Consider the following 23,379-nt stretch of genomic DNA (forward strand, 5'->3'; position numbering starts at 1 on the left):
GGGGCTTTCTTATGGATGAAGATCATATGATGTGACTATATTCCTTGACCTATTTAATGGAAGCTCATTTTATAATTCTCAAGCTCCTACCTACCTTCTACACAGGCATTCTGTTTCACAATTGCAAATATTGGGGAAAAACTAGGAAGGAAACATGCTAAGTCATAAGAGTACTTTTTGATACTGTTCATCCTATTTTATTCTACTCTTCACATTTTCTATAATATACTCAACTCCCTATCATTATCAGGACCAGTAACAGAAGCTGATGAAAACTCCATTGGTAAAATTATACCTCCTTGCTCCTTGGCAGGGGAAGAGTAATTTTTAAAAAGTCTTAAGAATTCCATTGTGGTTACAGGAAAGCATTTGAGGATGAAACATGGCCTTCTGCTATTCATGCAGGCAAGGGCAGAGCAGTAGCGTTGAGAGTTAATGTCAAGGTCACCTCATTTTTTTTAGTGAGGGGGTTTGTATTTCTAGCCTGAACCTGTGCTCCACTTAGCTTTGAAACCCAAATAAACAATTTTTGCCCCTTTTCTTCATTTTTAAATTTATAGATTAATTCTGTTTAATCCACAGCTGTATATAGCTTTAATTAAAAATAAAACAGTGAAAACAAGACAATGCTTCAATGTCTGGTCCCTTCCAGCTTCCAAATACAAGAGTCCTGAAAGTTGTCTACACCTATGGGCAGAGCAGGACAAATTAATGAATGGGGCCAGGATATTTCATAAAACAAAATTTTGTATAACTGAAAGCTCCTCCCTGTGACTAGTTCCTTGCCTTTACAAAAAGAAAAAGAATAGAATAGAGTGGAATTCCCTGTCCAGCTCAAGGTGTCACAGGTCAGTATAAATCCAGTGTCCTGGCAAAGATCATAGTTGATAGTTCAAATGTGGCTTTCACTTTCTATCTCACCTAGAGTTCAAACCCTGGTTCATTCAGTGGAGATGCCACAGGCAGTAGGAAAGACAGGGGTATTAAAACACATGACCTTTTGTGGTAGCTCCACATTGGCCTTATTATAACGTGTTCTCTATAACATGATAAACAAACAGGCTTTATCTCCAGAATATTCTTTCTTCATCTTCCCAAACACATCTAATGTGTCTTTTTAGAAAAATAACACCAAGGTGTGGTTTTTTTTAATGCTCTGTTTCATGAATGTTCCACAATAGGGAAAAGTAACATGTCCAGGTGGGACTCACTACCTGTATGCAATTTATTTTATTTCATTGCAGTTTGGGATAAAGTATTTCTCTCAAAATGAGAAGATACTTGTGTGGTGGAGCCACGAATGAGATTCTCTTCAGAGGCGATGACAACATTGATCATGGTTTTTATTAACACAGATCGTTTTTCATTTATGAGTTGGAATCAAAGCTCTAGCATCTGAGTGTCTCTTACCCGAGCTTCCTGGTCACCCTGAGATTCGTCAACATCAGGGGCGCTGTTCATTAGCCTGAAACAGAAAACATGTCACAGGATCGATTATATGAGCGTTTTCAGGCAAAAGAGAAAAGGCTCCAGCTGAAGGTTCAGGGTATTTCTCCTAGGAAAAGGTTTTTATAAAGACCACAATTGTACAGACCTCCCACCATCCTGCTTTGGGAGGCGCTCCGTGTCCCTTCCCAATAAGCTGACGCTGCACCCCAGGAATCCCACAGGCCCAGTTCCCCTTCCCACTGTTACCCAGCATGACCTGGTCCCGCGGGTTGTCAGACTCACCACCCCGCGTCTGTGCAGCTTCTACCAAAGGGAGCCCCTCTCCTGCGCGAAGGCCTTGGCTCCTGGCGAGGGGCTCCTGCCTGGGAAGTATCTGGAATCAGAGATGGGACAGCTCTGGACTCGGGGAGCACTCACAGAGCTACTGGGACTTCACCAGAAGAAAGTGGGGGCAGGAAACAGTGGTTGACACACCTGGGAGGGGGGTACAGGGCAGAGCCCCCAGAGAGGAGGTGACACTGTGCTTGGGGTCAGAGCTGAGTTTTGGGTACCAGCAGCCTCAGGTACCCACCATTATCTCCGCCAAGGCCCCCAGACCCCCAGAGTCATAAAGTCAGCGAGTTGTCTGCACTGTCCAGGAGAGAAGCCGCTCTAGCGGAATCTTCCAAAGATAGGAGGGTCCCCACTTGGAAGTGAGGTGTGCAAATCAGCTGCTCTTTCAGTTCATGACATTGGGGACAGGTAAAGAAAAGAGCAGGGGAGAGGGATGGCATTGGGAGTGCCTAAGGGGAGCGGGGAGGAGGGGGGAGGAGTAGAGCAGGGGTGAAGTGTGCAGGGAGGGCCTTCAAAGATGGGGCCGGGGGGCCTTGTGTGAAGGCGCAGATGTCAGCGGGTCCTCCAGGCCTGCGACCGCCTTCGCGGTTCCACTGCACCCCCCCACACACACCCCCTCCCCGGCGCACAGAACCTGTGGCCTCCGGAGCGGCTATTTCTCCAGCCCTTTCTTTGGAGGCTTAAGGTAAAGGCGAGCCCGCTGCCCTCAGGGGCTCCCCGACAGGAGGAGATGACAGGAGACAGGACTCTGCAGGCCAAACACCCGACAGAGGGAGAAGGGGAGACGCTCCCCAAAGACATGCATTCCTGAGCAGCACTTGGGGTCAGCGGGCCGAGGCGGCCCCGCCTGATACCCTGATACTCTCGGCGACACCTGCTCTCCCACCTCGGGTCACACTGGGGTGAAGTAGGGACACCCCCACCCCCCCAGCTGCGCACACCCGGGCACCCGCTCTGCCCTCCCGCTGCTGGGCCTGGGGCGGAGGGGGCTCAGCCGGGAACGTCTGCAACGTGCGCCCCGAACTCCACCCTAAACCCGCGGGAGGGAAAACAGCCCGCGGGACAGAGGGGAGCCCGACCCGGGTGCGCCCTCAGGGCCCCCAGGAGCCGGCAGCGAGCCCGCCTCTCAGGGCCGACCCCAACCGTGCGCTCCTCCGGGCCCGACCTGAGCCCCGGAGCCCCCGCGTCCAGCCCTTCCCCGCCGGCCCGGCGGCCCCTGCGCACAGCCCGCGGCCTGGCCTCACCCGCCCCGTCCGGCTCGCCCGCCCCCGCCGCGGGCCCGGCCGGAGAATTCATGGCCGCTGAGAAGGAAGAAACAGCCGCGGCCCGCTCCGCTCTCCTCGCCCCACAAGGTGAGCGCGGCCGGAAGCCGCCTCCGCTCCTGCCGCCCGGCCCCGCCGCCCGCGGGCTCCCGCCGAGTCTCCCGGGTCCTTCGGGGTGGGGGGGGGGGGGGGAGGGTGACGCGCTTCTCAAGAGGGGAGAGGGACGCGCCGGGGGGAGCGGCCCTGTCGGCCTGGGGGAAGCCACCGGCGAGGGAAGAGGATGGGGAGAAGGGGGGACCTGGTGGGTGGGGGGGCGTGGTGTCCTGGGGAGCACACCCCGCAGTCTCCCCGTCCACTGCTCCCAACCACACACCCGGCGCAGGTTCCTTCCGTGTGGGGGCCCCACAGAGGCGGGGTTCAGGAGCTCACCGCCCCCCCCCCCAGCAGGAAGTGAGTCCAAGGGGTCCCTGGGGCGGCCCTGCCTTCCCGCGTCTCCGCCTCCGCTTCAGCCTCAGCGCCCGGGAGCCCGCGGGAGAGACGCGCGGGGGGGGGGGGGGCGCGGAGCCGCAGTACCTGGGCCCCCCGCGGCCTCTCGAGCTCCGGGCGCCCTGGGGACCGACCTCGTCGGCAGGAGGCCGGGCTGGGCGGCCGCGGGCCAGCGGCTCGGCAGTGGAAGGACGGAAGGGAAGCTTGGCGGGCGCCCCCCGCCGTGCCCCCGTCCTGTCCCGGCCGCTGCTGTCCTGTCCCCGCGCAGACGGAGCCGGGAGGCCGAGGCAGCGGAGCCCAGAGGCGCGGGGAAAACGCCGCCGCCGGCGCCGCCTGGACCCAGCCCTCGGGCTCCGGACCCCGCGGCGCCGACGGCCTCCTGCGCTCTCTCCCGGTGTCTGTCTCGGGGCGCCCTCGCACACCCCGCTTCCCTTCCCGAGAGCTCGCGCGCGTCACCCGAGGCCCCGCTCGCGCCCCGACGCCGCGTCTCCATGACAGCCGCGGCCCTGGCCCTGGGGAGCCCGCGGGCGGGTCGCGGGTCTCAGGGGATCGCGTCCCGTTCACGCCCACGGAGCCGCCCACGGAGCCAGGGGAGCGAGTCCTGCCCAGCGCGGTCCTCGGCGTCCAGGGCCCCTGCGCCAGGGCGGGTCTCGGGGAGGGGCTCCCCTGCCTTCCGGGCTCAGGGGGCCACGAGCCTCCCAGACCCCTCACCCGCCCCCGCCCCCCTGCTTTGGCCCCGGAAAGCTCGGCTGAGGGCGCGGCTGCTCCTTGTCCCCGACGCAGCGCCCGCCCGGCCCGGGAGCCTGACCCGCCCGCCCTTGGCGCGTCTGGGGCGCGAGCTGCCGCGGTTCATCAGGGCCCCCGCGCCTCTCCGCCCCCCAACATGCCTTGGTGACTGTGCCGGGAGCCCGCGCCCCCCGCTGCCCTTCCCGGCCCTCCTCGCTCCCCTCCTGCCCGCCCTCCTGGGACGGGGCGGGGGGTCCCGCGTACTTGCTCGGGCTCCGGCCCCCGAGTGGACTCGGTCTGGGCGGGCGCCGGCGGCCGCGCCCGTGTCTCGTCAGCCCGTCTCTGAGGGCGACCCCGCCATGGCGGTGGGCCTCGGCCACAGCGGACGCCCCGCGAGCGACACCGGGGCGCTCCAGGGAAGACGCTTCTGGGCGCGGCGCCCGCGGGGCGCAGACGCCGCCTCCCCCGCGCGGGGCCGGTTCCGAAGGCGCCGCCCCGGCCCCGCGGACACACCCCACGCGCGGAGCGGGGGGAGGGGCGGGGGCGAGAGGGCGCTGCGCGCCGAGATGGCTCCCTCCCTGCCGCCCCGGGGCCCTTCTCCCTCCGGAGACCCGGCGGCGCCCCAGTTCTGCCCTCCTCGGGCCTCGCTGGCGGCGAGACGAGCTTGCGGGGCTGCGGACGTCAGGGGCGCGGCACGGGGTCTGTCGCCGTTACCGTTTTCGAACTGGGGCGCCCCAGACGTTTGCGGGGAATCGTTCGTCACGGCGGTGGGGGATCGGCCGAGCCCGCGAGGTGACCGGCGAGGGCTGGACGGAGCAGCCGGGACGCGCCCGAGCCGCGCCCGTCGGGCTGAGGGCGCCGTGTGACCTGGGGTCAGCGACTCAGCCTCTCTGGCGCTCGTGCCGGCCCCGCCCCCGCGGGCACGCCCCGCCCCCAGCCCTCCTCGGGCTTCTGGGAGTTGTAGTCTCGGCGACGCCGGCGGGCGCGGCGCCTTCTGGGAGTTGTAGTTCCAGGCTGAGGACGCCTCCCGGACGTGTCGCCCACCCGCGCCAGGGCGGGACGGGGGTCTCGGGGCCGAGGAGAAGCGGCCCGAACTCGCTGCGTCCGGCGGAGGCCGCCCAAAGCTCCCGGAGCGGGACCCGGACTGGAAGGGCGCGGCTGCGCCAAGTGCGCGTCTGTTCCCTCGCGGTGCAGAAGCGAGGCGACCCCCGCGCCGGCCCCTGCCCTCCCCTGCCCACCCACCCGTCCTCTCCCAGACGCCCGCTGCGCCCCCGGGAGGAGAGGGGTGCCGTCCGAGGGCGCGGGGCCACACCAGGCCTGTGCCCGAGCCCCTGCGCGATCTGACCCTCGCCCCGCGTGGCCGCTGCTGCCCTGCGCCGCCCTGGCCTGGGCCCCGCTCCGCGCTCCCCTCGCAGCCCCGCCCCGGCCTGGCCCCTGCTGCCCCGCGTGCGCCCCCGCTCCGCCAGCTCCGCACGGAGCCGCTGCTCCCGGGATAAAGGGCACCGGCTTGGGTTTCCCTTTTCTGTCCTGCAGGTCCGGAACCGAGACTGCGGCGGAGCCGCCGGGAGCAGGACGCACGGGCTGCGGCCCCACCGGACTCTACAGCGGAGAGACTGGCCGCGCCGGCACCCCCAGCCCCGGGAGCTGGAGGGCGGAGACAGCGCAGCCGCGGGTTCGGGTAGCCCTGGAGGCGCGGGGTGGGGGGGTCGGGGGAGCGGACCCGGGGCCCAGTCCTCCAGAAGCCGCCGCCTTCGGGACGCCCCGCTGCCGCAGCACCGCATGGCCCACTGGGCGCAGGTCCGCCGCGGCCTCCCTCGGCGCCATAATCACAGCAGGACCCCCAATATCATCTCACCGGTCACGTCCACGTGGTGGGCAACTTGTGAAGTCAAAAACATAACCAGCCACCCCTCGCCCAGGCACCGAGTCCCCACCAGGTACTAAGTACCCCCAGAAGCACCGAGTCCCCCCAGAGTCCTCCCAGGGCCCCCCCAGGCACCACTGTCTGTGGTCCCCTGGCCGCCTCTGCCCTATTTCCGGGTAAGTCCCGGTAAGTGAGGGTTCGTGTGAATATTCGCTCATTTGCCTGAATGGGCTCCCACACAGGCTGCCACTGATTCCGTTCATTCTCTTACACCCTACAATCGGCGTACCCCGAGTTTGGGCACAATGTCAACGGACGGGCAGCCTTGTGTCTCGGACAACAGGTCTACACAAAAATCACACGTTTTAAAAAAAACCAATGAGATTTTCCAATGATAACAAAAAGTATAAAGCATGGTGCATTCCCTAATCCAATACCTTTGAAACTTTAAACAACACCAAGAAAAACAAGAGTTTACTAAGCGTTATAATAGATAACTGCTTTTGAAATAGGTCATGAAAATGTCTGTATGTTTCCAAATTTATCTGACCTCGCTTCACCGGTAAATACCTTCACTTGTGTTTTTAAGCAAAATCAGCTCCTAAACAGCCACAGCATCATCCCAACAGAGTGAATCTCTTCATATCCTTATCCAATCCATATTCAGGTTTCCTTGTTCCACCCCCCCCACAAAGTTTGAAAAACATGATTTATTTGAAAATAAGTTAAGCACAAGTGATCTACGGGTGTATAACTGGAAGAAGAGAGCCCAGGCCCAGGAGGCCTCTCAGCTCAGCTCAGCCCTGAGAAGGAATCAGGCACTGTTGGAGTTTTTGCTTCTGGCCTGGCATCACCTGCACTGGCCCTGGCACACAGTAGGTCCTCAGAAAACATCTGGGGAAATGAGTAAGTGGGGGAAAGCCCTGGCCTGGCCCTGGTGCCCAGCAGGTCAGGAATTGTAGAGTCTGAATCTCCCCTGTACTCTGGATGTCACCTGGGCTTCAGCACACAGGGGGTCTTCAGGAAGAATGATTCCTGGGGTGAACGAATGAACAGTGAGCATCCACAGCACTAGCCCTGGGGGGCCCTCCAAGTCAGAAACCAAGAGTCCTGGTTCTTTCCTGTCCCCAGCCATTGGCACACAGTAGGTTCTCACGAAGCCCCCCCATTCCCCACAGCTGAATGCAAGTTCACCCAGCATCCACCCTAGAGTCGTCAAAGGTGACAGACAAAGCACAGTTGTTTTCTCCTAGGGCCGCAGACACCATCTAGGTCTCAGCACACACTAGGGCCTTAGGAAATGCTGTGCTGGACTATTCAGCTGAACGCACCCAAGCCGGGAACTCAGGGTCATAACCATGCAGTCCAGCTCCTTCCTCTGGCCCACATTTCCCCACCCCTGCCTCCGCACACAGTGGGTGCTCAGGAAATGCCAGTTGGGTGGTTAAATGAAATGACCCCAGTTTCCAGGGGCAGATTTCACTCAGGCTAAAGCCAGGCCTTCCCCGCAGGAAGTCGGCGCCCTCTCCCGATAAGTGAAGGGGCTTTTCTTCTCTCCGGCTGCCCCTCACTTCGGCTTCCACATGAAGCTCCTTACCGGGGTGTTTTTCTCACATCGGCACCGGCGGGTCTGCGCCGGTCAACCCGACGGACAAACGCAAACACAGACGGGCACGTTGCGGCCCACAGTCGCCCTTTCTCCCCCTTCCAGCTTGTCACTGCCCTCGGTGACGTGGAACCCCCCGGGCCCTCCAGACACCAGGGCCGCGGGCTCCTGCGCGCTCCAACGCAGTATGGGCCAGGCCGCGACCGCCTTCCCTGCCGCTCCTGAGCCAGCTGGGAGGGCCCCGAGGAGCCACCCCGCCGCGGAGCCGCCCCAGGACCTTGCGCGCAGCTACGAGGTTCGGCGTCAGAGGAGGGTCCTGGCATCCCCCAGCCAAGCCGAGCCGAGCTGACGCCGGCAGGAGCGGAGGGCGCAGAAGGCGCGGAGGGCGGCCCTGTCCCCAGAAGCGCTTGCGAAGGGGGCCGAGCAGGCGGAGTGACCCCCAGAGGAGGGCCCGAGGCTACCACCGGCGGCCGCTCGGCAGGAGGCCTGACCTCGGGGCGCCGGACACCCGCTGCCCAATTCCGGCCGACGGGGAAGTGATTCCCCGGTCGCCTCAGCCCCCGCTTCCCAGGGCTCGGGGCCATTGGATCGTCTCCCGCATCCCGCATTCTTGCGTGGCTCAAGCTGGTGCGCGCGCGCCGACCCCACCACCTCGCTTCGGCCGCCCGATCTCGGCGTCTCCCCGGGAGCGCGGCCGCCCGGACCCGCTAGAGCCGCGCGCGAGGCGGAGCCAGGCAGGCGGCGGGCCCCGCGGCGGCCGCATAGACGCGGCTACCGCCCGAACGCCCGCCTGCGAAGGGAGCGGATTTGGCTGCCGCACCCAGCGCTTGGTTCCGGGAGGCCGGAGTGCGCGGGCAGAACGAGCCGGTGGGACGGGCTGTGCGCGCAGCGTCAGACGCCGGGAGATTGTGAGCGCAGGTTTGTAGGGGAGGCGGTCAGCGCGCTCGCCGACACAGGTTGGGGCTGCGCGCTGCACCGGTCGACCAGCTCCCCGCGGGGTCCGCGCCTCCTCCCGCAGCCCACCGGGCACCACAGCCTGCCCGGGACCCCCAGCCCACCCAGGTCCACCAGCTCGCCAGGACGCGCAGCCCACCCAGGACCACGAGCCTGCCGGGAGCCTGGAACGCCCGGAACGCCCAGCCCGCCCGGTACCCCCACAGCCCACCCGGGACCACCAGCCCGCCCGGGGACCCCCGCAGCCCGCGGGACGCTGCCCAACGAGGAGCGCACATCTGCCGGGCCGGGTCTCCTGGAGGAGATAGCGGCTGCCCAGCGCCCACGTCCCGCTCCGGGGCGGGGGAGGAAGGGCCATGGTGGTGCCCGGTGGGGTATGAACGACCAGGATCCAGCCCCGCTGCTGCCCCTGCCGTGCCCGAAGGCCGGAGGTGCCGCCGCTGGTCGCCCAAGTCGCGCGGTCCGGGTCAGGGTCGGTGTCCGCGAGCCTGAGGGACCTGGACAGGGAGCCGGGCTAGCAGCCGCGGGTGAGGAGGCCGAGGGGGCCGAGTCGCGAACCTGGAGCCGCGGGCGGGGCAGGGGAGGCTGAGCCGGGCCGAGAAGCTGGTGCGAGGGGCGCTGTCGCGGGGCCGAGCGCCGGGGCTGCGGGAGAGGGTTTGGGGCGGGATTCCTGGAAAGGCCATGGCCGGGGCCGCGAACTGGGGTCGGAGCCGCGTGTTGAAGCCGGGGGACTGGGGCGGAGCCGCGAGCCTGGAGCCGGATCCCCGAGCCGCAGGACGCGGGATCCGGCCGGAGCCGCACTCGGGGATGGCCGCGGCGGAGAACCGGACCAGCAGCGCCCACGGCGCGGAGAGCTCCCCCGTCGGACGGCCGAGGCTGGACGGCCCCCAGCCAGGTCCCACCTCTCACCGCACCACCCCCACCCCCCTCGCGCCCGAGGTCGACCAGAGGCCCCGGCGTGCCCCCGGGCGGTGAGAAAGGGGTCGTGCCTGGGGCCGGGAGCCTGGTCGGTGCTCCAGAGGCCCGCGGGGGCCTGCGGCTCAGCCCCGCTCCTGGGCGCCGGGATTTTTTTGGCCCTAAATCGTCGCTTTTTGCCGCCAGACTATTGGTGGTCCCTGTCTCCGGGCGGGCCCCGCGCGCTCTTTACCCTGTGCTTGTGCTCCGGAGGTTTCCGTGTGTCAGCGCGCGAGCAAGTTTGCTGTCTCATCGGTTTCATGCGGGCGCTTTTTTGTTGTCTTACGCGATGAAGTTGTGTTCACCCAAACAAGATCGCGACACAGGGAAAAAAAAATGAGGGCGCCCCCTGCGGGCGGCGGCTTTAAGAAACTAACCAAAATGCGCTTGTGGCGTCCCAGCTGACTCGGCGCGCGGCCCCGCCGGCCGCAAAAGTCTTCTTGAGGCTTCCCAGAACGTAGTTGGCTCCAGGGTGCGCTTGTGTCGTCCGCGCTACCAGACACATCGCTCATGATGTTTTCAAACCCGGATGTCAAAAAGGGGCTGGTTGTCCTTTACCGAAAGATGTTTTGGTCATGTCTGGGCTTTGGTTTATCAACTCTCCAAAAGGCTGCGCAGCCAAATTTCTGCTGACTGGAGCGTCGCCCGCTCACGGCGCTGGGCGGGGACCGACTGTGGACTTGAGCCTATGTCTCACGGCAAACCCCAAAAAATGCGCCATCGGGTGCGTGTCCGTGTTTCCCACATGAGAGCAGCGAGTGTGGGGAGCTGGCTTCCTGCAGCCGACGGGGCGCTCTGCGCGAAGCTGTGCTCCCTTAGCCCCGAACCTGGGGTGGGGTCACGAGAAAGCAGGCGTGCCCGGGGATCCTATATCCTGTCCCCCATGTCGTTGGTGCTGGGATTTTTTTTTTTTTTGAGACCGCCTTTTACGTGTTCTGGGGCGCTGTGCCCTTGCTCGCAAAATCCCGTGCGCTTCGTGGTGGTGCTCCCGGTGCGTTCCTGCGCGCCCACTGCTCCCTGAATTGACGACCCCGCAATAACGTGCGGGTGTAGGTAGGGCTGTTTTCTGGGAGTTGCTCGCCCCCCCTTGAGTGTGGTGGCTACGGAAGCGCCGGGGTTTTGGGTGTTGTCTGAACCTTGTGCATGGGACAGTGCAAACTTCGTGGGATTCTCTCCCCAAGTACAGCGGGCCTGGTTGCTTCCCTGCCTTTTCCGACCCTGCACCTAGCCCTGACGGTCCGTTTTTTTCCAGTACCTGCTCCTTGACTTTAACATATCGGTCTCCTGGGATATAGAGCCTGTGGTGCCCCTTGAGTGCTTCCCAAATATGCTTGTCTGGAGCAGAGGTTGGACAGTAGGTGGTCACTTGACTTGCTGCTTGTGTGGCTCTTTATGGTCCTACCACCTAGGGGTGGCCTGCTTCCCCCTTGGTGTGGGGCCCCTAGGTGAGTTGGGCTTGTGCCCAGTACCTGCTACTCCTGGGGCATTGGATACCCCTGGTTGTAGTTTGGGGGAGCCCAGAGTTGGGTCTTCGGGAACAGTCCCTGAATGCTGTGTGAGTCACTTTGAATTGGAACTGGTGCCCCCCAGCACATGGGCTGGCTCTCTAGCTTTTGGAACAAAAGTGCCATGTTTGGAGACCTCTGTGGTGGTGTGAGGGCAACACAAGAGATGGGTGCTCTATTGTAGGCCTTGTGGGGGCATGAAGCACTAGCAGGCCCTGGGGGAGAGTGTCTTCTCACTGAGCTGTGCTCTCTGGCTACCCTGGACCTATGGTGGTGTACAGTATGGTGCTTGGCAGAGGTGGTTAACCACAGGCCTGTGGGTGGGGAGCCTATGGTGTTGGCCTCTGGTCATCAGGCTGATGTGGGCTGACTTTAGTTGCTGGCAGTGTTGTCCCCATGATTGGGATTGTAGCTGGTGCTTTTGCAACTCTGTGGGGCTGGTTCTGGAGTGCTGCTCCCTGGGCTGGACCCTACAAATGGGTGGAGTTTTGTGGGCTAAAGCAGGTTAGTCCTTCTGACTTATCCCTGGTGGGTACCTGGCTCATGTTGGCTGAGTGGACCTTGCCCTATAATGGAGGTGTGTAGCACTTGAGTGTTGGATGGGTGGTGGTGCTAGAGCTGGCCAAGAAAATTTTGTCTGTGCAGCTGCCTCACCTTGCTGCAGTGGTCATGGCTACTCCCCTCCTTAAGCAGTTGGCCCTAGGTTGGGGCCTCCTCCATAGCAGCTTGGGGGAGTACTGGTCAATGGTTGGCAGGGATGGGGCCTATAGCTTGGTCTCAGCCCTAGGTGCTGTGGTTTTCTTGCCTGAAATGGTTCCTGTTTTTGTCATCATGGTTGTGGGTGCTGCTTCCTTAGTGGAGGCCCTGGAGTACTCTGTAACCTGTCTGCCCTCAGATGCTTCTGTGTAAGGGGCCTCTGCTCTCCAGGCTGTGGTGGCCATGATAGGGGCTATGGGGCCCAGTTTCTGGAGCTGTGCACCTTGGGATGCTTGAGGCTGTGGTTGGGCTTCAGTTCAGCTACAATGTTGGGAGGGGTGCCTGGTGGAAGGGGGCCTTCATTAGTGCTCCTTATCTGTGTCCTGTGTCTGGGGAAGTGTGTTCCTTTCACCCTATGTACCTTCTTGCCTCATTCATGAATGGTATGTTCACCCCCTGGGGAGGCTCTCAAGCCAGGGGTGGTGTAACTCTGCTCACTGCAAAGAGACTTGAAGCTTGTTTTAAGGGGTCAGATGCAGCTCCTGACAGAGCCCACCCCCTGGTGTGGTGGTTGCTTCCCCCAAAGTCTAATCCCCATGGCTCCATGGGGTTTCTTTGTTAAGTAGCTTCATCCTTCTGCTGTAAGTATGGGGGTGTTGCAGCGTCTGGGCTGGGCTTTGGTACCGGGGTGTCGTGTGCATGGCCCTACTATATGGAGTGCAGGTTGCTCGGTCTGGGCTCCAGAATGGGTCGTGGGTCCCTCCTCCCCCCCCGCGCTGGGACCCTCCTGCTGCTATGCCCTGCTGAGGTCGACCAGTTGGCCGGCCCAAGCCCTACTACAGTCGGGTCGACCAGATGGCCCGTTTTCACCTGCCACCAGGTGGCGCTGTGACGATGGGACAGAATGGGATCCGGGACGGGATCCGGGACGGGATCCGGGACGGGATCCGGGACGGGATCCGGGACGGGACGGGACGGGACGGGACCGGGACGGGACGGGGACAGGGCGTGGGTCGGAAGGTGATGGGAAATACAGCGCCCCCATTCAGATTTGTGTCCTTTCCCTGTAGATACCTCTTCTTATTGGGGTGCACTCCCCAGAAGCGCCACAGGGAGAGAACCCCCCATTTCAGACTTGCATGTCCTCATTTCTCTGGCAAACCAGGAAAAGGCCTTGGAATCCTGGTCAAGCGACATGAAGGGACTCCGTTTCACCATTTATTTGGGGTTTTCTGGTGTGATCAGAAAAATACTCTCGCAGGTTTTCCCATAACCTTCGTGTGGTCAGGACAGGGGAGGGCCAAAATAAGGGGCACACAGTGTAATAAGCCAAATTTGGAATTCTAGAAACAGAAAATCGGTCTAAAATGTCCACGAGACACACACACACTGGTCGTGATGCAGGCAGGCCGCAGCCATGGCTTCTGGAAAGCAGCTGACAGGCCACAGTCCCTTCACAGAGCTGGGAATCAAGAAAATGACTTTTTTAGACTAGTCATTGCAAATTAGAGGACAGTGTGACATAAAAAACACTGGGCATCCAACTTCAACTACTGGATAATTTGTAGTAAGAGAACACAAAGGATTCAACCTAAACATTGACACAAGGAGTAGAAAATTTTTTCAAACCCAAGACCTAACAATGGGAAACAAATCCCAAAGCTGGAGGAAAATGGATATAAATCAATCCTGATGCTGTTTCTTTGGAAAAAAGAGTAAACTGGTCACACACTTACAAATGAACCAAAAAGGGAAGGGTAACATAGTAAATTAAGGCAATAATGGGAACAGCTGAGTGGTAGGATTTTCTAGCAACAAAATCCATCATCAGGATGAATAAAAAACTGCAATGGATACACACCAAACTCGACAGACATGAGACTCCTCCAGAAACTATCAAGACCGGGGCTCAGTATCTGGAGACATATCCAACACCCCAAAAACACAGGTCAGGAAGCTACTAGCACTGTCCACCCACTGAGCTACCTCCGTCCACCTTCTGCGAGGTCAGGCTGCACCTCTAGTGGGGGGCACCAGCGAATCCCTGGCCCCCTCCCAGTGGGATCAAAAACATTTGCATCGACGATGACTTCATTCAGGGACACGGGTGCAAGGCCTCACCAAAAGGTTAAATGCAACAAATATCCCAATGGATGTTGGGAGGGCACTCGGTCAGCCTCAGTGGCCTCTCCTGCTGCTAGCCCAGTCACTTCCTGGCAGACACGCAGAACCCTCAGCGGCAGCAGCACGGTGGTCAGAGGAAAAGCATGGGCATCCTGGTCAACACCAGGAACAGGAAGAGCACACAGACCACCAGGATGATGGTCATCTGCTGGGACACTCTGGGCCACTCCAGGAAACCTTGAGACAAGCACTTGCAGGAGGAGGGCTTTAGGCCCAGGGATAGCTCAGCCCGGCACATGCTGAGCTGCTGCGATTTCAGCTGTAAGAGGACACGACTGGGTGACAGGTGAAGTGACATCAGGCTCCGAGATTCTCTTTCCAGCTGCCTGAACCCACAAAGAACCCACCCCACCTGGGACAGCCACAGATCCCCCCCATTTCTTGGAAGGGGGTCACCCACAGGGGGTGGCTGTACCATGGGCGGGTGGATGGAGCTGGTGACCAAACCTCACTGGGGGCCAGCACTGACTGCCACACCTTCCTGTGCAGGGTGGGGTGCGCTGGGGCCACTCATCCCTCAGAGCTCAGAGGTAATGGCCCTGGCCCTCTCCCTCCACCTCATCCAGCCCTTGCTCCTCACTCCTTGCTCCTTGCGGAGCCACCTCGGCCCCCATCTCCCCTGTGGCCCTCCCCCCACGTGCACAGGAAGCATTGGGGCCATGCAAGCAGCAGCCAGGACAACCCTCATCACCTGGACCCCTGCAGCCCTCCTGCAGCAAAGGCCATCGTTTCAGCACAAAGGAGACCCACACCCATCAGCCCCGCCACCTGCTCTGGCCTCTCCGGGAGGCCCCAGAACAAGCCTATGGCCCGGAGCTGCCCCGTGGAGTCATTTCCATCCTCACCCCCGGGGCCAGCCTTTCCTCGCCCCCAAGTCTCTTTCTGACTTGAACCATCAGTCGGGTCGAGCAAGAGGCGGGGGACGCCTGCACTGGGCGAGAGGCCGCAGCCTCCAGGGCAGGGGGTGGACACGCGCCTGAGGGCAGCCCGTTCCCGCCTCACGCCCAGGGCTTGGGGCCCCAAGACAGTCTTGAGGACGTGCTTGGCGGCGCCTCACCAGTCAGCAAGGGTGCCCGGGTGAGTGGGTGAGTGGGCAGGCTGAGAGCCCTTGAGTGGGCGGCTGATGGACAAACTGGATCCACACTTGGGGGGGCACGCAGGAGCACGAGGTTGGGGTGAGGGGGGCGGGGGAGTGGACGGCCAGGTGGCAGTGATGGGCGAGGGACGGCCGGGTGCAGAGATGAGGGGCTACGGGGCAGGGGGCCGCTACTATGCCGTGGCCTCCTGGGCCAGCTCTGGGCAGACGGGGTGGGGTTCCCAGGGCGGGCGTCTGCGGAGGGGAGGGAGTCCCCTTACCTGGGAGTCCTCGGGACTGGGCCTGGCGCCTTCCTCCATGGAGCTCCGGGCCTGGGGGAACTTGGCATCCAGAGCAGGCAGGTCTGGGGGCACAGAGAGAGGCCGTGAGTGACCAGGCGGCTGGCGGTGCTCGGCCCCGCCCTCCCCTGCTGCCCCCCTGCAAGTTTCAGGCTGGGAGGAGCGCGGGGGGCCTGGGTGTCCTCGTGACTGCCCCTCACCTCCGGGACAGCCCCTCCCGGCTGCGCCGCGCCCCCAGCACACACCAGCGGCAGAAGGAGGCCTCCCGGCTCCCGGAGACGCCCCACAGCCAGAGCCTGTGACCCCGCAGGCCTGCGCGGGACGGGGTCGGGCCACGGGGACACCCCACACTCACGCCCCGCCTGATGGACCCCGCCGCCCCCGCGGCTGATGGGCCCCGCGCGGCGCAAATGGCACTGGCCTCGTAGGGGGCGGCGCCCCGCGAGCGTCTTGGCCAGCAGGTCCGTTAGGAGTTGGGTGGGGGGGGCCCTGCCTCTCGGGTCCACTTACCTGCCTCCTTCCGGAGCCGCCGAGCCGCAGCCCTCGAGGACGCCCGCGCTCCACCGCCCGCGTCCCGCAGAGACGCGGACATCCCGCCTGCAAAAACAAACCCAAAATCTCCCCAGAAGTCGCCCCAGTTCCGGGGTTCCCAGCACGCAAATCACGACCTCGGGCACCACAGACCCCGTCCCTCCGCGCCCCGCCCACCCGCCGTTTCCCGGGGACCCCGCGGAGTCGGCGGCTCCGGGTGGCCTGCACCTCACTGCCAGCGGACACCCCACGGCCGGGCTCCCGCCCCGCCTCAGGGTTCGAGCGCACCTCGGCCCCGCCGGCCCCGCCGGCCCCGCCCGGGAGGCAGCAGCGTCTGCGCAGCCCCGTGGGCCCAGTCAGGTCCGGCCGCGTTGAGGACGCGGGGCAGGGGGCGCGCGGGCTCGGCGAGGGGGGACCGCTCCTGGCTGGAGCAGCGGGTGAGGTCGGCCCGGACCTGCCAGGGGTGCCGGGAACCCCGCCGCGCGCCCCGCGGCACGAGGGCCCGGGACCCGTCCCCCCATGGCCGGCAGACGCAGGAGCAGGGCGCTGCTTGAAGCCACTGGGGCTGCGGTGACTCCCTCCACAGCGAGGCCGCCCGACACGGCCCCCACAATGTTCGCGCACTGGATCGTGGGGGGACGCCGCCATCTTCACTCCCCGCGGCCTCCTCACCTTTCTCCTCACCTTTGTCTCCAGGACCGCTCCACTGCCCCCCAGTCCCGGGCAGGGCGTCCGATGGGCTGTGGCGTCTGGGCGCGCTCCCGCTCCAGCAGCGCGCGTGGGCGGGCCCGAGGCTCTGCAAGGCGGGCGGGCGCCCGGGCCGCCTCCCTGGCCCCAGGGCCGATTCAGAACCTGAGGACGGAGCAACATTTAGTCATTCGGCAAACGCTCGCCGCGCCCCCGCGGCCGGCACCTCCCGATGCAAGAGACGCGGCGCCCTGCTCTTCTGGGGTCCCCTCCAGGGGCGGCCACAGACGCCTACGGGTGTCACGCGCTTGAGGCTCATCAGGCAGAGAGGGGAGGGAGGGGGCTCTGGGGGTATTGCGGGCGGAGCACGAGCAGGGGCCACACGGGGGCTGCGCCCATCGAGGGACGCGAATCACGTTGGCGGAGGGGGACACGGCCTCGTGCATCCGCGAGAAACAGCCGCTTTTGCTTGAAACGGCTGTTCTGGGCACGTCGGTTGCGTCGACGAAATGGCCGAGAGCGGCTTGGAACAGTCTGCAGGGACCCCCCACCCGCACCCCCCAGCAGGCAGCTTGTTCTCGGGCTGGGGGAAGCAGGCGTGATGCGGGGTGACATAGAGGTATATGTGGGGTGGCAGGGAGATGTGATTGTCAGGCCCTGGCTTTTATGTTGTGAGGTGGGGTAGGGTAACAAGGATATTACAGAAATGCACACAGAGAATGGCTGTGTTATACACGAATTGGAATTATAAACACTTGAAAAAGTGAGCTGTGGGTGACATTTTTTTAAATGACAAGAAGCCATGCTTTTAAATATAATCTGCTGTGTACATCGTAAGCGATTTGCTGTTTTCAGTATCACTTTAGATAAGCCAGACACTTTTTATGCCCCTGGCATAAAACCCACCCGCTCTCAGGTTGTTGAATGAATGAATGAACAAGTTTGTTCTTCTCAAAGATCTGGTCACAACTGTCCCCATCGCTCAAGACACTTTCACAAAGAGCCCACCATGTGCTGGATATTGCAGGAGGCAGCCGGGATGGCTGAGCCTTCTCCAAGAGGATGATTTTCACATCCCACAGGGGAAGGACACTCTGAGGCTGTGATTTGAGCTGCTGTGATCTGGCTCTTCCCTGGTTTTCTATGTTCTCATGGAGCTGTGGCCACTGGGCTTTGACATTCCGGCTCCTCAAGAGAAGCTTCTAGACTTTACACCCCATGGCAGGAAAGACCCTGTGTATCTAACTCGACCACGGGCTAGAACACATCTCAGCACATACCGGACATTTATGAATCCATTGCTGTTTTGAAGGGTTGAGTGGATGAAAATGGTGTTTAATACAGTCAACTATTCCATTGTCTTTTTTTCTTAAAGATTTATTTATTTATACGTACAAGAGCTGCGGTACAGGCCAGAGATGCGGGGGGTGAGAGGACCCACCAGAGACAGAGTAAGGAACAGAACAGGCAGGTTGACTGAAATGCACCACTGAAGGGAGCAGCAGGCAAGTCAGGAGAGGTCTGCAGCGCCTGTGGGTAGCTCCCTGGCCAGCCAGGGGATCGAACTTGGGCTGCCGAGGCTGCAGATTGCTTCATAGTGCGGTGCTTAACCCCTTGCACCACAGGGAGGCCCTTCCATTGTCTTAATATTGACAGTCACATGGACATATCAGAAGCAGCACAAGTGACTGGACCATGCAGGATGCAGCCCCGACACGGAGTCTGCTGAGCCGGGCTCTGCCATGAGCCGCTCCCTGGGCCACAGCCTGCAGCCCCCAGCTCTGCTTCCCCCCCTCCCAAGCTGTGGCCCAAAGGGCAGGGTTCTGTGACACAACCCAGGAATCCTGTCATTGAAGAGCATCCCACAAAGGAAGACTCGGTTCTTCCTGGGGGCACAGGGGTTAGTCTCTGCACTACGAAGCTGTCTGAGGCCACCGTGGCCTGCATGCAATCCCCCGCCAGGAAGCATCACTCCATCAAAAAAGACAAATGGTTAGAAAAGATGAATCCAGTAAGGTGACAGAACACAAAATCAGTATATACACAAAATTCAGTTGCATGCCTACACCCTCATTATGACCCATCAGAAAGCATCAATAGGAAAGTTTTACAATTGCATCAAAAAGAATGAAATACCTGGGGAAACATTTAATGAAGAAGAAAAACCTGTACACTGAAAAACTAGAAAATACCAGTAAAAGAAATTAAAAGCAGAAATAAATGGAAAGATATTCTGTGCTTGGCGATGGGAATAGTTAATGGTATTGCAATGTGCAGACTTCCCAAAGCAAACCACAGGTTCAGCGCAGTCCTGATCACAATCCCCACAGCAGCTTCCACAGAAACTAACCCTCCTGAAGTGCGGGGGGCGAGGGCACAGGGGACCAGAAGCACCGACTCTCCAAAGGTGAAGCTGGAGGCGTCTTGCTCCCTGACTCAAACTGTGAACTAAACACAAAGTCTCAACTGGAGGTGATTTCGTAGATAATAAAAGTGAGAATTTGAACCCAGGGAGCAGTCAGGGTTATTCTGGGCAAACGATGCCAAACAACAAATCTGAATTCAGCGTCTCCGGAGAGAGAGTCGCTGACATTAAGGATGTGCTTGTCCTGAGGCAGTGGCTTCCATTCCAACCGGCCCAACCTAAACAGACGCTGATGCAGGAGGATTTCATCTTCTTTCTGAAGGACGCCTGGAGAGATGCAAAGACTGGGCCCCCCTCCTCACATCCTCTCCTCCAGGGCCACAGAGCGGGGAGAAGAGGGGGGCGGGCGGGGAGGTGGGGAGCTGCTCAGACCTGGCCTCTGGGGTGGTTTTGCCTCCTGCCGGCTAAATCCAGGCAGAAGGGGGGCGTCAGCCCCAGAAAACACTACATGCTCCCCAAACTGCATGATAAACCCGCTGTGATAGATACACCCAGGCCAGCGGCGCAGAAGAGCCCGGGAGCCCCAGGTGCCATCGATGCAGCAGAGGCGCCTGGAGCAGGGGCGCAGGACACCGCTCTTCAGGCCCTGGAGGCGGACACGGAGGGTCACGCTCAGGAACGAGCCCGGACCCCTCTATTCCTCCATGCCCAGTACGAACCCCAAATACCCCCCAGTTCTCCACATCCAGCCCTCCCGCCCTGGGACCTCCCACTGCCCTCCGCGTTCAGCCGCCCTCAGGGAGATGTCCTCACCTTCCTCTCGCCTTCGGCTCACCAACTCCTCTGCCAGCCCGAGGGGACCCCAGATAAATGCACAGATGACTCCCAGATGCATCTAGAAGAGACCAGGTCCCAGCAGCCCCAACCCCACCCAAGGTCGGGGAAGCCGGTGGGAACTAAGCAGCCGACTGCACTGTGCGCATGCGTGGTCAGGGGGCGGCGCAGGTGCGGCAGGTGGGGCAGGCAGGTGGGGCAGCCACGCCCACTGCGCAGGCCCACTGCAGCCGGACAAGTTGGAAAATCAGACTCAAACAGAGGCAAATAGCCCTGTCTTCTCCAAAAATACCCCAACGAAAACTCCAGGAAGCCACTAAAACAGCAAAACAGGTGTACATGGATTTAAAAACTTGTTCAGGACCTCCCTGGTGGCGCAAGGTTAAGACGCAAGCTATGAAGCTATCCGTAGCCTCTGCAGCTCGAGTTCGATGCCCGGCTGGCCAGGGAGCGACCCACATGGTGTAGCAGGCCTCTCCGTCTCCCTGCTGCTCCTCTCAGCAGTGTGTTTCAGTCAATCTGCCTATTCTGTTCCCCGCTCTGTCTCTGGTGAATCCTCTCACCCCCCCACCCCGAACTCTGACCTGTACCCCAGTTCTTGAAATAAATAAATCTTAAAAAAAAAAAACTTGCTCAGGATGATTTAGCAGTGATCACAGATGCCTCACCAAACCCGCCCCTCCTCCCGGGAGACAGAATAGGGTGGTCTCCTCAGCCCCTTCCAACAGTGCTACTATCAGTCTTGGGTGGAGCCAAAGCTCTTTGATCCTATTTCTGTCATCATAATTAACACGATTACTTTTCTGTTTAATGTAATAGAACTTTCCACTTGATTTTAGAGCCCAGGTGTACAGGGAAGTGCTTTTGTGGCTACACGTCACAGAAAAACCTGACTTCAACCATTAGGAAAATTCTAGTTTACTTAGGAATTCTCAAGAAGGCTGGGACTGTTCCAATCCCAGGTTCTTTTTGGCCCTCTACTCTGCTATCACTGGCTCTCTGCCAAGGGAGCATCCTGGGAATGTGGAAGGACAGCTGCCCCAGTGGCAGGCATCATGGGACAGCCCAATAGTCACAACCAAAAAAGGAAGAGAGAGGTTGGGCCTCCCTGGTGGCGCAGTGGTCGAGCGCTGGGTTGCGAAGCTGCCCGCAGCTTCTGCAGCTCCAGTTCGATCCCTGGCCACCAGGGAGGGTCCCACAGGGCGCACAGACCTCTCCTGCCTGCTCACTGCGCCCCTCAGCAGCGTGTTTCCTCAGTCTGCCTGTTCTGTTCCCCGCTCTGTCTCTGGTGAATTCTCTTACCCTCCCGCGCTTCTAACTGTACCCAGTGCTTGTATAAATAAATAAATAAATCTTTTTTAAAAAGGAAGAGAGACGCAAAAAGACTCTTCTTACACCTTTCTTCCCTACCAGAAAGGAGACTATTTTCAAGTAGCATCCAGCAGAATTCCTCTTACACACACTGGCCAACACCGGGTCACACGTTTTCTCCTCGACCCATCTCTGCTAAGAGAATGGATTCATGCACTTTGAGCCAATTGTGAGATGTTCCCTAGAGTTAATGTATTATTCAACATAATTGGGGTTCCCTCAGGAAGGAAGAGGGGGAAACACCCAGGCAGTCTTCCATGTGGAAATGTATGATGTGTCCTCAAACAAGTGAAAGGCAGTGAAGGGTAGGAAGGAAGGAGAAGAGACAAGCAAGGATGAGGAGGGAGGGAGAAAGGGAGGAAAGAAGGATGGAAAAAAGACTAATTTACTTTATAACTAAATCATATCTTTATGACTTACTACAGTGCAAGAGTTTTAAAACTTTTTGCAGCAATCAAAACTCTCATATCAAAAATATAAAATATTGGTTTTTGTCATTCTGGGGGCTCAGTGTAAAACAAAGATAATCCATTTTCCACCTATTATAAAATAACAGACACCAGATATTTTTTGTCGTATTCCTGTTTTACTTCTTGGGGAAAAAAATGTTCCTTGCTATTCTAGAGTGAAGACAAGCACTTTCTTTGGAGAGTTTCAGGGAAACTGGGCAAAACTAAATAATATGCTTCTGCAAACTTAATTTTTTCAAGGCAGTAATGTCTCCCAAACCATCTTTGTGGACTGCCTGTGGACGTGCTCTTTGGATGCTTAGGCATTGTTGGTAGACTCTCAGGAACCACATTCTGGAAGGCCCAGTTTGTGGAGGCTTCCTTCTGTGTGTCTGGGTTCCAAGAAACCAAGACAGGAGATGCACATCAGAAACCAAAAGACAAAGGTGCAGAATTATACCCCTCCCCACAAAGTCTGAAAGTAGAGGTGCTCAGTTAAGCAGTGGGTAGCAAGGTGTGGACCTATTTTCACCAGCTTGATGCCAGATGGATCCAGGCCAGTTTCAATGATTGTTTTTTTTTTAAGATTTATTCAGAGGTGCAGGAGGGTGAGAGGATTCACCAGAGACAGAGCAGGGAACAGAACAGGCAGACAGACTGAAAACACTGCTGAGGGGAGCAGCAGGCGAGGCAGGAGAGGTCTGCCATGCCATGTGGGTATCTCCCCGGCTGACCAGTAATCAAACCCATGCTGCAGAGGCTGCGGACAGCTTCACAGCACTGTGATCAACCTGCTGCACCATGGGGGAGGCCCCAGTTTCAATGGTTTTGACAATGAAACTCACCTGGGTGTGTGTGGTTTGCTTTGTTCGTCAGGTATAGATACTCCCCAAAGTTAAAATGAAACCCTTGAATTGGTGTCTTATAAAAAGGCTATACTGGGCCTCCCCGGTGGCGCAGCGGTAGAGCGCTGGGTTGCGAAGCTGCCCGCGGCCTCTGCGGCGCCAGTTCAATCCCCGGCTGCTCCCCGGCCACCGGAGGAGGGTCCCACATGGTGCGCAGACCTCTCCTGCCGCCCGCTGCTCCCCTCAGCAGTGTCCTTCGGTCCTTCTGCCTGCTCTGCTCCCCGCTCTGGCTCTGGTGAATTCTCTCACCCTCCCGCCCCTCTGACTGTACCCAGTGCATGTATAAACAAAACAAAAACAAGCAAACAAATAAAGAAAAACATGCCTCTATTAAAAAAAAAATCTTTAAAAAAAAAAAGGCTATACTGTAACATGTAATATACTGTAATGTGTGCTTCAATTTCATGTCAATTGAAACCAACCTCACAGCCCAGAAGGATCTATCTCCCCAATCACAGCTCTCCTGGAACTAAGGACTGACTCAGAACAAAGGGCACCTTGACCCCCAGACAAACTCCATTCCCTTCAGACCCTTTCCCCTTAAACTTCTTTCTGATATACAGAGATGATTCTACAAATATTCAAATTCATACCCACATGAAATTATTATCAATTTACACATATACACCATATACACACAGAAAGCTATAGCACACCTGCATGCACATATACACCCACATCTGTGTTTCCATGTGTCTGTGTATATGGCTTTGAATCTTGCTTTTTACTTAGTAGTGGTATGACTTGCAGAAGTTTCCATGTCAGCATATATCAATCTATCTCATTCTGTTAATAACCGCAAAATATTCCATAATATGTATACACCTTAATTTATCTATCTCTT

The 23,379-nt window shown here is 59.4% G+C and overlaps 1 long non-coding RNA gene across 1 annotated transcript; it reads right to left on the reverse strand.

The window, feature by feature from the left end:
- Positions 1 to 1,409: 1,409 nt before the first annotated feature.
- LOC311174983 lies at positions 1,410 to 5,098 on the reverse strand. Its single transcript, XR_014617074.1, has 3 exons — positions 4,971 to 5,098; positions 1,732 to 1,822; positions 1,410 to 1,465 (listed from the first exon to the last, which is right to left on the reverse strand). It is a non-coding gene; the product is annotated as an uncharacterized lncRNA (long non-coding RNA).
- Between the last annotated feature and the right edge of the window lie 18,281 nt (positions 5,099 to 23,379).

The sequence above is a fragment of the Talpa europaea genome (genome assembly GCF_964194135.1).
Source record: "Talpa europaea genome assembly, chromosome: 8".
Classification (NCBI taxonomy): domain Eukaryota; kingdom Metazoa; phylum Chordata; class Mammalia; order Eulipotyphla; family Talpidae; genus Talpa; species Talpa europaea.